The sequence below is a fragment of the Sphaerodactylus townsendi genome, linkage group LG14 (assembly GCF_021028975.2).
Source record: "Sphaerodactylus townsendi isolate TG3544 linkage group LG14, MPM_Stown_v2.3, whole genome shotgun sequence".
In the NCBI taxonomy this organism is placed as follows: Eukaryota; Metazoa; Chordata; class Lepidosauria; order Squamata; family Sphaerodactylidae; genus Sphaerodactylus; species Sphaerodactylus townsendi.
Window position 1 is genome coordinate 7319539 of NC_059438.1, and position 12150 is coordinate 7331688.

The following is a 12150-nucleotide window of genomic DNA, read 5'->3' on the forward strand; positions in this document are numbered from 1 at the left end:
GGCCAACAACCAGCTAAAGAACTGGCAGCTGTGATATTAAACAAAATTTAATAATAGTAATACCATTCATCACCAGCCGAGCTCTCTGTTCCACAAGTGCGTTAGTACTCTCTTCTTTTTCTTTCCTGGACCCCACCCCCCCGTTTTTTCTCCTTTCTTTGCTGCAGTTTCTTTTGGTAATGATGTTTGCAGCTACGTCTGTTAACAACCTCTGCGAGAAAGTTCAATAGTAATTAACAAAATCTCAAAGGAGCTGTGATTTTGTGTGTGTGTGTGCATATTGCACAAACAAGCTGTTCTTTGGATTCTGACTCAGAGATGTAATGAAGGAGAGCTTGCTGGATTAGCCCAGTGGTTCATCTAGTCCAGCATCCCATTTCACACATTGACCATCCAGTTGCTGAAGGGAGCCAAAAACAGGACACAGAGGCAAAAACTTTCCCCTAATGTTGACTCTTGGCACTGGTGTTCCAAAGCTTACTATCTCTGAATATAGAGGGACCCTTTGGACATCATGGCTAGTAGCCATTGGTGGATATCTCCTCTGCAAATCTGTCTAACCCCCTTTGAAAGGTGTCTATGCTTGTGACCACCACTACATTCACTGATAGTAACGTCCATATTTTAATTTATTTGTTGAGTAAAAACATACTGTACTTCTCTTCAGTGGCCCTAAATCTCTCGCCCATAAATTTAATTGGATGTGAAAATGCATCAGTTAGACTAAATTATAAACATACAATAAACATAATAAACAAACTGTTCAAAATAGCTTGCTAACCAGAAGTGCAGAGAATTTCTTAAAAATCTGACATCAGGTCCACAGGCATCTGAAATGTCTTTATACTTTCAGTTAGGTTTTTTGATAGGGCAATTATTTGCCCCGTATTTAACAGTTCCCAGAAATTCTTTAGCCAGTCTGTTTTCTGTGGTCTTTAATTTTCCCCTTCCGTGCTTTACAAGTACTGTCGAAATGCAGAGACGCCACCTCATCTGCTGAGATTTCTCATGACAGTGAATCATAATTCCCCAGAATTTGTCCTGCTTTTAAGTCAGGTTCCTTGAATACCTTGTATTGCACCTTATACAGAGAAACTATAACTGTCAATACAATAAAATTAATAATTAAGTGCACTCAAGTCATCATAGCCAAGTTATGGAAACCTCCAACAGGGTTTGCAAAGCAGATGAGCAGAGGTGGTTTGCCATTATCTGCCCAGTGTAGCAACTGTGGTCTTTCTTGGTGGTCTCACATCCAATTACTACCCACACACAACTCTGCTTACTCTGACAAGCTCAGAATAATATGGGCTATTCCGTTTGCTACAATAAATACAATGAAAATGATAAAAATAAATCCACTAAAAACAAACACAAACATTTCAATAAACAATAAACATTGCGTGTGTGTGCTGCCAAATCACACCTGAAAGCAACCCTTCATAGGGTTTTCAAGGCATGAGTGGTTCAGATGTGGTTTGCCATTGCTTGCCTCTTGTGAGGGTTCTGAGAGAGTTGTGACTGGCCCAAGCAGGCTTCATATGAAAGAGTGGAGAATTGAACCGGGTTCTCCAGATTGGACTCTGCAGCTCTTAACTACATGTTCTAAAACTACCCTCCAGAATAGTCCTTTTTTACACATTCTGTGGAATGACAGTAGTAGGGAAGTCTTCCTGTGCTCCTCAGTCAGGATATTCCAACAGGTGAATGCTCATATATAACCATCTTCTGCTGTCGCCCTTTTGCAGAGAAGTACCAGAGGTGGGATCCAGCAGGTTCTCACAGGTTTCCAAGAGTAGGTTACTAATTATTTGTGTGTGCCGAGAGGGGGTTACTAATTGGTGATTTTGCCACATGATTTTTGCCTTAATTACACCCCTCCTCTCAGCAGTAGTGCGCAGAACTTGAAGCAGTCTAGCAGGAGGTGAACCGGCGTGCGTGGCAGCCTGCGCCTGCAAGCATTCGTTTCCTGCCCAAGGACCGGCGCAGCGGCTGTGTCCTTGCCACAGCCCCTCCCAGGAATGCCCCACCCCCAGAATACCCGGCCATGCTCCTGTCGTGCCCCGCCCAGCCCCACTGGTGCTACGCCACAGTTTGAATCCCACCACCATGGGAACCTGTTACTAAAATTTTTGGATCCCACCACTGGGTAGTACCTTCAGAAGGTTTGACTCAGCAGAGCAGGTAGTTTCTGCAGTGGAGCATGCCAAAGGAGATGACCCTGCAGAAATGAAAGTCCTAGCCCAGGGGTAGGGAACCTGTGGCTCTCCAGATGCTGGAGAACCTGCGGCTCTCCAGATGCTGGTAGGGGCTGATGGGAATTGTAGTTCCTGAACATCTGGAGAGCCGCAGGTTCCCTACCCCTGTCCTAGCCCATGAAGGGTTTTCCTAGGTAATAAGCAGCAAATTGAACAGAGCCCAGAAACAATTCAGTAAGCAATGGGGTGGCAATAGAGCACATGTAATATACTTACTGCACTGAGTTTGCACTAGTAATCAAGCTGTGAAGTTGTGTATCACCTGGGGTTTCCAAACTGTCTTCAAGGGCAGACCCATGTAGAGTGCATTTCAATAGTCCAGCCTCGAGGTTCTGTGAATCCAGATCAACTGAGTAAGGGGCCAAATGGAATGCATTTGAGACCTTGAGATATTTTAGAAGACGAGGTAGGGGCAAATGAAACTCCATTTTCACAGCTACTGCACGACGACACAGAGCTGTTCGGCATAATGCTAGTGATGGGTGGCCAACGGCAAGCGGAGATCTTCTGAGGCTGACCTAATGAATGATCACAGCCGCCCAAATTGATGTGCCACAAAATTCTCAGTTACACCTAACCAACTTAAAAATTTAAAAAAATTCAAATGAATATTGGCTACTGGTCAATAGATGGCTGTGTCACTTGTCCAACTATATTTCATGTGGCACTGATGGTACATTAGAGTGATAGAAAGGGGACACTGCACTTTCATAGTAGCAATTTATACTTTGGGATGCTGGCAAAATGCAGTTTGTTTGCAGCATTAGCATTTTACTGGGGAAAAGAGTTTGTACGTAACAAAAGAATCAAGGGAACTTCCAGACTTCAGTTTTTCCAAGGGGGTCATGGTACTATGATAATTGCATGTTCTACGCCCAGAAGCCTGGTGTCAATCAAGAGCATCCCCATGTCGGTTGCTGTTAACCTACGTAGTAGTAGTAGTATAAGTTTACTGTCTTGGCCGTAGGCCTCACAATCTCCTCATATACAACATCATAAATTAAAATGTACACAAGACACCCCATATATACTAACCTACTAAAATAACTAAATTAATACCATGGATATCCTTATCCATAATACAACACAACATCTTCACACCATACTTAACCTGGAAATACTCATTTTTGGTCCCTTCTGGGTTATAGGAAGTTCAATCCCTCCCCCCCCCTCCCCGGGGTGAATTCCCCAGTATCTCCAGTTAAAAGAAACAGGTATCAGGTGATATGACTGACCTCTACCTGAGACCCCAGAGAGGCACTGCCAGTCTGACTAGACCAGGGATCTGCAACCTGTGGCTCTCCAGATGTTCATGGACTACAAATCCCATCAGCCCCTGCCAACATGGCCAATTGGCCGTGCTGGCAGGGGCTGAAGGGAATTGTAGTCCACAAACCTCTGGAGAGCTGCAGGTTGCAGACCCCTGGACTAGACAATAATAAACTGGATGGACCAACAGTGATTCGGCATCAGGCAGATGTATAGGAAGAAGCGGGGAAGAGATAGAAATAAAGGAGGGCTTCCTTTGAAGGGAATGTGGATCAGCTTTCCTCTTTGATCAAAGAAAGAAAAAACCATTAAAATGAGGGAGACAGAGAGGGGGAGACGGAGCGAACACGCACAACTAGATATTTCTGCCTGAGATTATTCTAAATGATCTCATTCATAAGAGGTGTTGTTTGGAAGGATGAAAAACCATTTGGTTTTCATGCTAATAAAAAAGGCAAGTGATTTTGCTTGCGCAACTATTGTGCACGCATTATGCTGAAAATCATCCATAGCTAAGGGCCAGTGAGGCGTGACACAGAAAAGGAAGACAGCCCATTTGTTCTTCTTGCAAGATACTGCAATGCCATGTCCAGAAACATCTACCTCGTGTTTATGCATTCATATGTCAGAGAAGTCTGTCTCTGACTACCTTGTCATTCAAGAACAAGGTGGCTTTTACCCTGTCCGGTGAATGGGGAAAGAGCTGTGTAAGAAAAGGCATGGAAGAGATTACAGTCGCTTGCTTTGTCACACAGGCTGAATAATGCACTTTCAGTGCACTTTGCAGCTGGATTTACCTGTGGGAAATGGCAAAGTCCACTTGCAAGCAATCACTAAAGTGCATTGGAAGTGGGTTCGGTGTGTGTGGGACAGCACATCAGGGATAGGTAACATTTCCAGTCCAAGTACTGAAAAAAGGCAACCTCTACCTGTGAAGATGTTGGTATGCCAGTGTGGTGTAGTGGTTAAGAACAGGTGCAGTCTTAGCTGGAAAACCATGTTTGATTCCCTGCTCTGCCACTTGAGCTGTGGAGACTTATCTGGGGAACCAGATTAGCTTGTGCACTCCAACCCATGCTAGCTGGGTGACCTTTAGCTAGTCACAGTTCTTTGGAGCTCTCTCAGCCCCACTCACTCCACAGGGTGTTTGTTATAGGAGGGAAAGGAGATTGTAAGCCCCCTTGAATCTCCTTACGGGAAAGAAAAGAGGGATATAAATCCAAAGTCTTCTTCTTCTATGCCAGCAAACAAAATAGAGGTGGGGTTGTAAGCCAAGCATTAGAGGCACTACTGATATTTCAGGGATTTGCACTGGGTCCAGCTGGCTATACACATCTGGGAGGCCATGCCAGGTATAAACCATGCCTGCTGTTTTCTTTCACACCACCAACCCTTGCAATGTTGCCAATGCCTTGGTTGCTTGGACAAAGACCTGGGGTTGGGTGCCAAGCAAGATGGTCTGGCGGCTACAGTTGCCATTGGCTGGAAACCAACAAGAGAGGAAGGGGGTGGGAACAAGTTATTTGATTTTGTGGCACTGGCCTATCACTTCTTCCTGGTTGCTTTCTCAAGCCGCGAGAAGGCCTTCCAGCACTCTCAAAGATGGGCCGGAAACTGCAGTTTGAGCAAACATGGCTCCTGTGGCATGGGCAGGGTAGCCAACCTCCAGGTGATGGCTGGAGATCCCGCTATTACAGCTGATCTCCAAGAAGCAGGGATCAGTCTCCCTGGAGAAAATGGCTGGTTTGGAGGATGGGCTCTATTATACTCTGATAATGGGCTCTATTATACCCTTCTTTAGGCTCCAAAATCTCCAGGTAACTCCCAACCTGGACCTGGCACAGAGGCGTATCTAGGGAAAATATAGCCCGGTGCTAAATCTGAGTTTTCTCCCCTCCCCCCAATATGGGTGGCCACCCTTTTCCGCTATGACCAAACAACGTTTTTTGCACCAGGTATTGAAGTCAGTGTATGGACCCGGGGGGAAGGAGGAGGGGTGTGTGGGGCACCCCCATGTGATTAAATGACCACAGCCCAGGGACATTTGACCCCATATGTCCCCCTGGGCAATATACCCCTGACGTGGCAGCCCTACAGCGCTGCTCTGCCTATCAGCTGATGATGATGATCCCAACTGTTTTGTACCCATGTTTTCTGACCAGATTATATAATATATATATATATATTTAAGCAGATTATTCAGCTGAAGTTATGATTCTTGCCTGAGTTCTAGGGGTGGGGCCTGCGGGAGGGTCAGGGGTATAATGCCATACAGCCCACCCCGCAGAGCATCCATTTTCTCAGGACAACTTGTCTCCGTACTCTGGAGATAAGCTGTAATTCCAGGGGATCTCCAGGCCTCATCTGGAGATTGGCAACCCCTAACAAACAATCCACTGCTCCTCTGCGTACGTCAAAATCTCAACCTGAATTTCTTACAATAAGCAAAGAGACAGCTCTTTCATGCCCCTTGATTGCTAAGAAAACGCTGCATTAGAACCCAGGTAGCTGCATCTACCAGTGAGCAAACGCTGCTATTTTAAAGGGGCATTGCTGCTGTGATTTCTGAATGGGGTTTAGCTACACACGCCAGTGAATGGAGAGAGTAAGCAGACAGACTTTCCTTGCTACAAAAGGTAGGAACCTGGGGAGGGGGGGGGGCTTTCCAGTGTGTATGAGTGGGGGGGGGGTGATCACAGCTGGCTTTGCCAAGCAAGCTGCTGGGTCTGGCTGCTTCGGTAGTGTTTTGCTGCTGGAGCGTGCGCCCTTCGACAGATTGTGGCGTGGGAGAGGGGAAAAAGAATATGCGAGCACCGGCTCATTTTCTCTGACAGCCACATAATTTCTCTAAGGCAGCTTACCCAAGTCATTTACTATATTAATGCAAGCAGCATGGTCAGTTCTCGTTGTGTGCTCCCTTTCTCCTCCCCCCCCCCGAGTCTCTGGCGAAAAGGACACACACGTTGGCTTTAGGAGATTAGTCTTGTGTGTGGAAATCCCACCATCTCCGGTCTTGTCATCACATTGCAGTATTAGAAGAAGGAATCCACTCCGGCTGCCAGTAGTTCCAGAGGCACGGACATCTATTCTAGGAGATTTGACATGGCAGGAGGGAGGAGGTTCTGCTAGGCCCAGGAGGAGGCAAATGCCCTCTGTTGCTCAGACAGGAGGTGGCTTTGTCCGGGTTCAAATCCCAGGCCTAACCCAGAAGTTGGACACAAGGGGGGGGGGGGGAGTCTTGAAAGCAGACAGGCTCCCAAAGAAGGAGTATGGAGACCACTGCAGCACACGGGAGGAAGGAGATATTTATTTACTTAATTTATCGTCCGCCTTCTGTACTGAGATGCTCAAGACAAATTGCAACAGTTTTTAAAAATGCAGTAAGGACAGCATGATACTGTTAAAAGACAGGCACAGAGATGTATAAAATATACAATAAACAGTGCAATGAAACCAGGTTTCAAAGGTAAGAATACATTCTACATAACATTGAACATACAGTTAACCTGAGATCCCCAACATGGTGCCGATGGGCACCAAGACACCCTCTGACACCCTCCTTTGGTTTTAAGAAAGTGGGTGGAGCTAGTTGGACTAATTCCTTGAAGAGCTTCTGATTGACCTATCAGAATCTGATTGGCTGTGCAGATTAAAATAACACTGTTTTGTGGCAGCTGCCACTACAGTGTTGGTTTCATTCTCTCTCTCTTTTCTTTTCCAGTATGTTTTTAAATAAAATCACTCCACTTGTCCCCAACACTTGGACTTCCTTTCTTCATGCACGGCTCCGTCTTCTCTGACAGTTATTTTGTGGTTGGCTCCACCTCCTCTGGTAGCCATTTTGTAGTCACCCCCTCTTGTATTAACCATTTCAAAGGCGCCCCTGGGCTCAAAAGGGTGGGGGACCCCTGCAACAAATGAGGCAATCAGCTGCCTAAAACTGTCTAAAAACTTCACAGGAAAAAGATATAAAACTAAAAGCAACGGTCTCAAAACGCACAGGTTCAAGGAAATCTTGCTGAATATTATCCCCACAACATACACCCATTTAAGTCTCCTTCTTAGGAATCAAAGCTGATGAGATTGAAGCCAGGAAACTGAGAACTGCAGAGTACCCTATGCATGTCACCTCAGGCCAACCAAAAACTGCCCTCTTGGAAGCAAGTCCTACACCCATCCTCTGGAGTGCAAAAAGTTATCATCAGAGTTATCTACTCGAGTCATGATTTCAACACGCACGCACAACATTCCAGTGAAATTTGCAGGTCTAATTAAATGATTCAGCAGCACTCAGCCGCTAGTCAAAATTGCACCTCCCACAAAACGCTGTGTTGTGCTCTGGTGTTTCTGCAAGCACAACTGATGCTATGCAAGTGTGTGTCTCACATTACCAAGTACACAGGTTGGATCTAGGGGCTGGGTACCACATGTGATTCATGTGCAGTGTCTGATTAGGAACTGAACCACGTGGGGACAGGGCTTCAGTGTCCCTCCTCACACACATATATACCCTTTTCTTAGCCTCAAACAATACCAGGAACGCTTTTTGGTAGCCCCCACATTTGTTGGGTAAGAGTGGGTTCCCATGGCAGGACCAATAGCACCGACCTGGTGAGGAAAATGGCATGGAGAGGGAGGAGAGAAGTCTGAAGCCCCTTCTCCTTGTGCCCCATGGTCAGTGGTGGGATCCACAAATTTTAGTAACAGGTTCCCATGGTGGTGGGATTCAAACTGTGGCGTAGTGCCAATGGGGCTGGGTGGGGCACGATGGGGGCGTGGCCGGGCATTCTGGGGGCGGGGCATTCCTGGGCGGGGCTGTGGCAAGGACGCAGCCACTGCGCCGGTCCTTGGCCGGGAAATGAATGCACGCAGGCGCAGGCTGCCACGCACGCTGGTGCACCTCCTGCTAGACTGCTTCAAGTTCTGCGCGCTACTGCTGAGAGGAGGGGCGTAACTAAGGCAAAAATCACGTGGCAAAATCACCAATTAGTAACCCCCTCTCGGCACACACAAATAATTAGTAACCTACTCTCGGGAACCTGTGAGAACCTGCTGGATCCCACCTCTGCCCATGGTCCAGATTTTAATAGGGTATTGACCACACAGGAATTAAGAACAGCTCACACTAGTTGTTACAGGTTCTTCAGTCTGAGTGGCCATGGCGTGATCATTTTTGCTCCTAACGTTTTGCTAGCATCTTGAGGCATGTTCATGGAAAGGCATGTTTCTCTCACTGTGTCACATCTCATCATGACATGCCTCTGAAAACCTAAAACAACCAGTTGATTCCGACCGATTCTGACAATACCACTCACACTAGTGTTGCCAATCTCCAGGTGGTAGCTGGAGAACTTCCACTATTGCTACTGATCTCCAGAGGCATGTGGGGGAAATGGCGCCCTGGGCAACACCTGCTCAGGGGACCCCCCCCCCGCCCCCAAACCCCCTGCACTGCAGTTACCTTAGCCTGGCGAGGCAGGGCTGAGTGGGCCCCCTCACATGATCAGCTGGCATGTGCCTGGGGACATGTGACCACACATGTCCCCATGAGCTTTCCACCTTTGCTGATCTCCAAGCAACAGAGATCACTTCATCTGGAGAAAATGTCCACTTTGGAAGGTGGGCGCTATGTCATTATACCTCACTGAAGCCCCTCCCCTCCCCAAGCCCACCCTCCCCAGGCTCCACCCATAAAATCTCCAAGTATTTCCCAGCCTGGAACTGATAACCCTGGAATCATAGAGTTGGAAGAGACCACAAGGACCATCAAGTCCAACCCCCTGCCATGCAGGAACACACCATCAAAGCATTCCTTAATAAATAATCATCCAGCCTCTATTTAAAAACCTCCAAAGAAGGAGACTCCACCACTCTCTGAGGCAGTGAATTCCTAACTCATGCGTTTATGGGATTTGTATTTCATTTTATTGCAAACTACTTTGATCCAAAGAGGTACACAGGTGTTTTAATAACTATTAAATCCTGAACCATCCGGCATACATCTCATGAATTGTCATGGATGAAATGGGCACGAACAGCTAGCCTGCACATGTGCAATAAGGCTCATGTGCAGGCTAATTGTTTGCATGCATCTACTCCTGTACTGTGCCATTGTTCGCCATGCGTTATGCATCTATCATAATTCATGAAGTTTGCAGAAAAGGAAGCATCTCTGAAAAGGCCTCTGAGCAGATGGTAGCTCTAAACACCGCACTGCAAAGGGGTGCTTTACAAGGTAAATAGCAGCAAATGCTCAAATGCTCAGTGACTGAAATCTTGACCGCATGCACGCCGTCTTCAGCAGTAGCTGTCAAATTGGCTCAGAGGGGACGTAGGGTGGGAAATGATTGGAAACTAATCAAATGCTCCATTAGAATTTGCCCAAACTTCATCTTGCCATTTGGGAGTATGTAGGCAGGCAGGCGAGTAGGTAAGTAGGAACACAGCAGGCTTGCCAGGGGCCCTCTACCTTTATTAGAACAAGCAAGGATAGCTGGTTGCCAACAACCTTGAAATTAATGTTGAAACTTGAACTCTATCAAGGAACCAAAGCAGCAAAGACTTTTCTCTCCCACCATCTCCTTCTAGTCCAGGGGTAGGGAACCTGCGGCTCTCCAGATGTTCAGGAACTACAATTCCCATCAGCCTCTGTCAGCATGGCCAATTGGCCATGCTGGTAGGGGCTGATGGGAATTGTAGTTCCTGAACATCTGGAGAGCTGCAGGTTCCCTACCCCTGTTCTAGTCAATTTACCCACACCTCGTTCCATCCTGTTATGTCACACATGGTGTCAGAACTCCCCTGCATTAGACAACGAAGCAGACAAACCTATAAAAGTTCAAAGATTTATTGCAAATGACAGGAAAGAAATGAAACCTTGTTCTGAGGCTCAAACTCTCAGAAGGCATTATAGACCCATGTATTCCGCCCCCCCCCCCCAACATGTGAAACACAACATTGGAACTTTCTCTGACACCGAATTCCAGACTGTCTAAGGCAGGGGTAGGGAACCTGCGGCTCTCCAGATGTTCAGGAACTACAATTCCCATCAGCCCCTACCAGCATGGCCAATTGGCTATGCTGACAGAGGCTGATGGGAATTGTAGTTCCTGAACATCTGGAGAGCCGCAGGTTCCCTACCCCTGGTCTAAGGTTACAGTTGGCTGATAAGGCAGCTGTGGAAGAAGCAGAGTAGCAGATAGCAATGCAGAGCCACAAGTTACAATCCCCACGGTAGCCCAACCCCCATGACTACCATTCTGACACCTGGGACCTTCTGAATGTTGGAAAGGGAGTGGTCGAAAGGGTTGGGGTTGGTGAAGGAACTGGAGAGACAGAGCACCACAGCAATTGTCACCATGTCATCAATAGTCCTAGCCTTCCTAGAAGTCTCTTTCCCTTCTCTCCCTAGCTAGCAGGATCCAGCCTCAAATGGCTTCCTGACAATTGTGAGCCGGTCAACCCACAAGCACAGAAATGTTGCTGGAAACAGGATGCTGAGCTAGAATGCAATCCAAGCACCGTGCGGACAGGAAGCTGCACATTGTCAAAGATCCCACTAGCATCAGCACCAATCCCCATCCAACAACCCCTTGTGGAGAGGACAAAATTGTAAGGTGCTGTGGTCCCAAATGAGGAGAAAAGCAGGATATAAACGGACACTTAAACAAACAAAATCCCTCTAGTGGCCAGGTGGGACAAATGCAGGAAAAATGGCCACTGACGGAGGAAAGGACACAGAAATCTCCGGTGTAAAGTTCCGTTGCCGATACGCAATGGGCGCACAACAGAGATTCTTCATGAGGTGGATGCAGCCATAGAGGTTCTTCGAAGCACTGCTGCAATCAGGGAACGTGATACCAAATGATTACGCAAGTGCAGTAGCCAGCATAGGCCAGTGAAGGTTTACTTAAAAGTAACATATCATTTTGCTGTCACTAAGACTCAGTTGACAATAAAAATGCTTAAGATTGCAGTTTCCGCTTCTTAACACTGCAGGTCACAATTGTACCCAGCGGAAGGTAGTAGATCTATAGCTTTCAGTCTAATTCCCAACCCCGCTAGGATCTGGGATGATTATCTGCTGTGGCAAATGGCAGCTAAGACTCTTCTTTCTCTTAGCCAAAGAAAAATCATGTGGGCTAGTTTTAAACTCATTATTCTCGAAAGCTATCAGCTCAACAGAATTCATGCCAAGGACGAATAGGAAACAGTCTTTCCTTCATTTGTTAGGGGCATTATGAAGGCCAGTCCTGATTTATCTTCACACTGAAATCTCACCTAAAGCCAAATGGAAACAGTACCCCGAGGAATTTTCAAGGAAGCCAATTTTTTTAATAAGATCCTTTTGAATTTCACCATATCCAAATTTCTCCTTAGAATTTGAGTTTCCTAGAGACCTTCTTTACTTTGGTTATTTATTTCCAAGTAGTGCACAGATTGTTCTGCATGTGCGCTCAAAAGGGTTCTAGTTATTTACTTGTATTTATCTATTTGTGCATGTATTTATTTGCCAACTTTCCCCTCAAGGGCTCGGGCCAGTTTCCAATGCATCGATACATACAATCAAATCAAAATTAAGATCAGTTTCAAATTCAGATGGTGACTGAAATTGCACATCAAT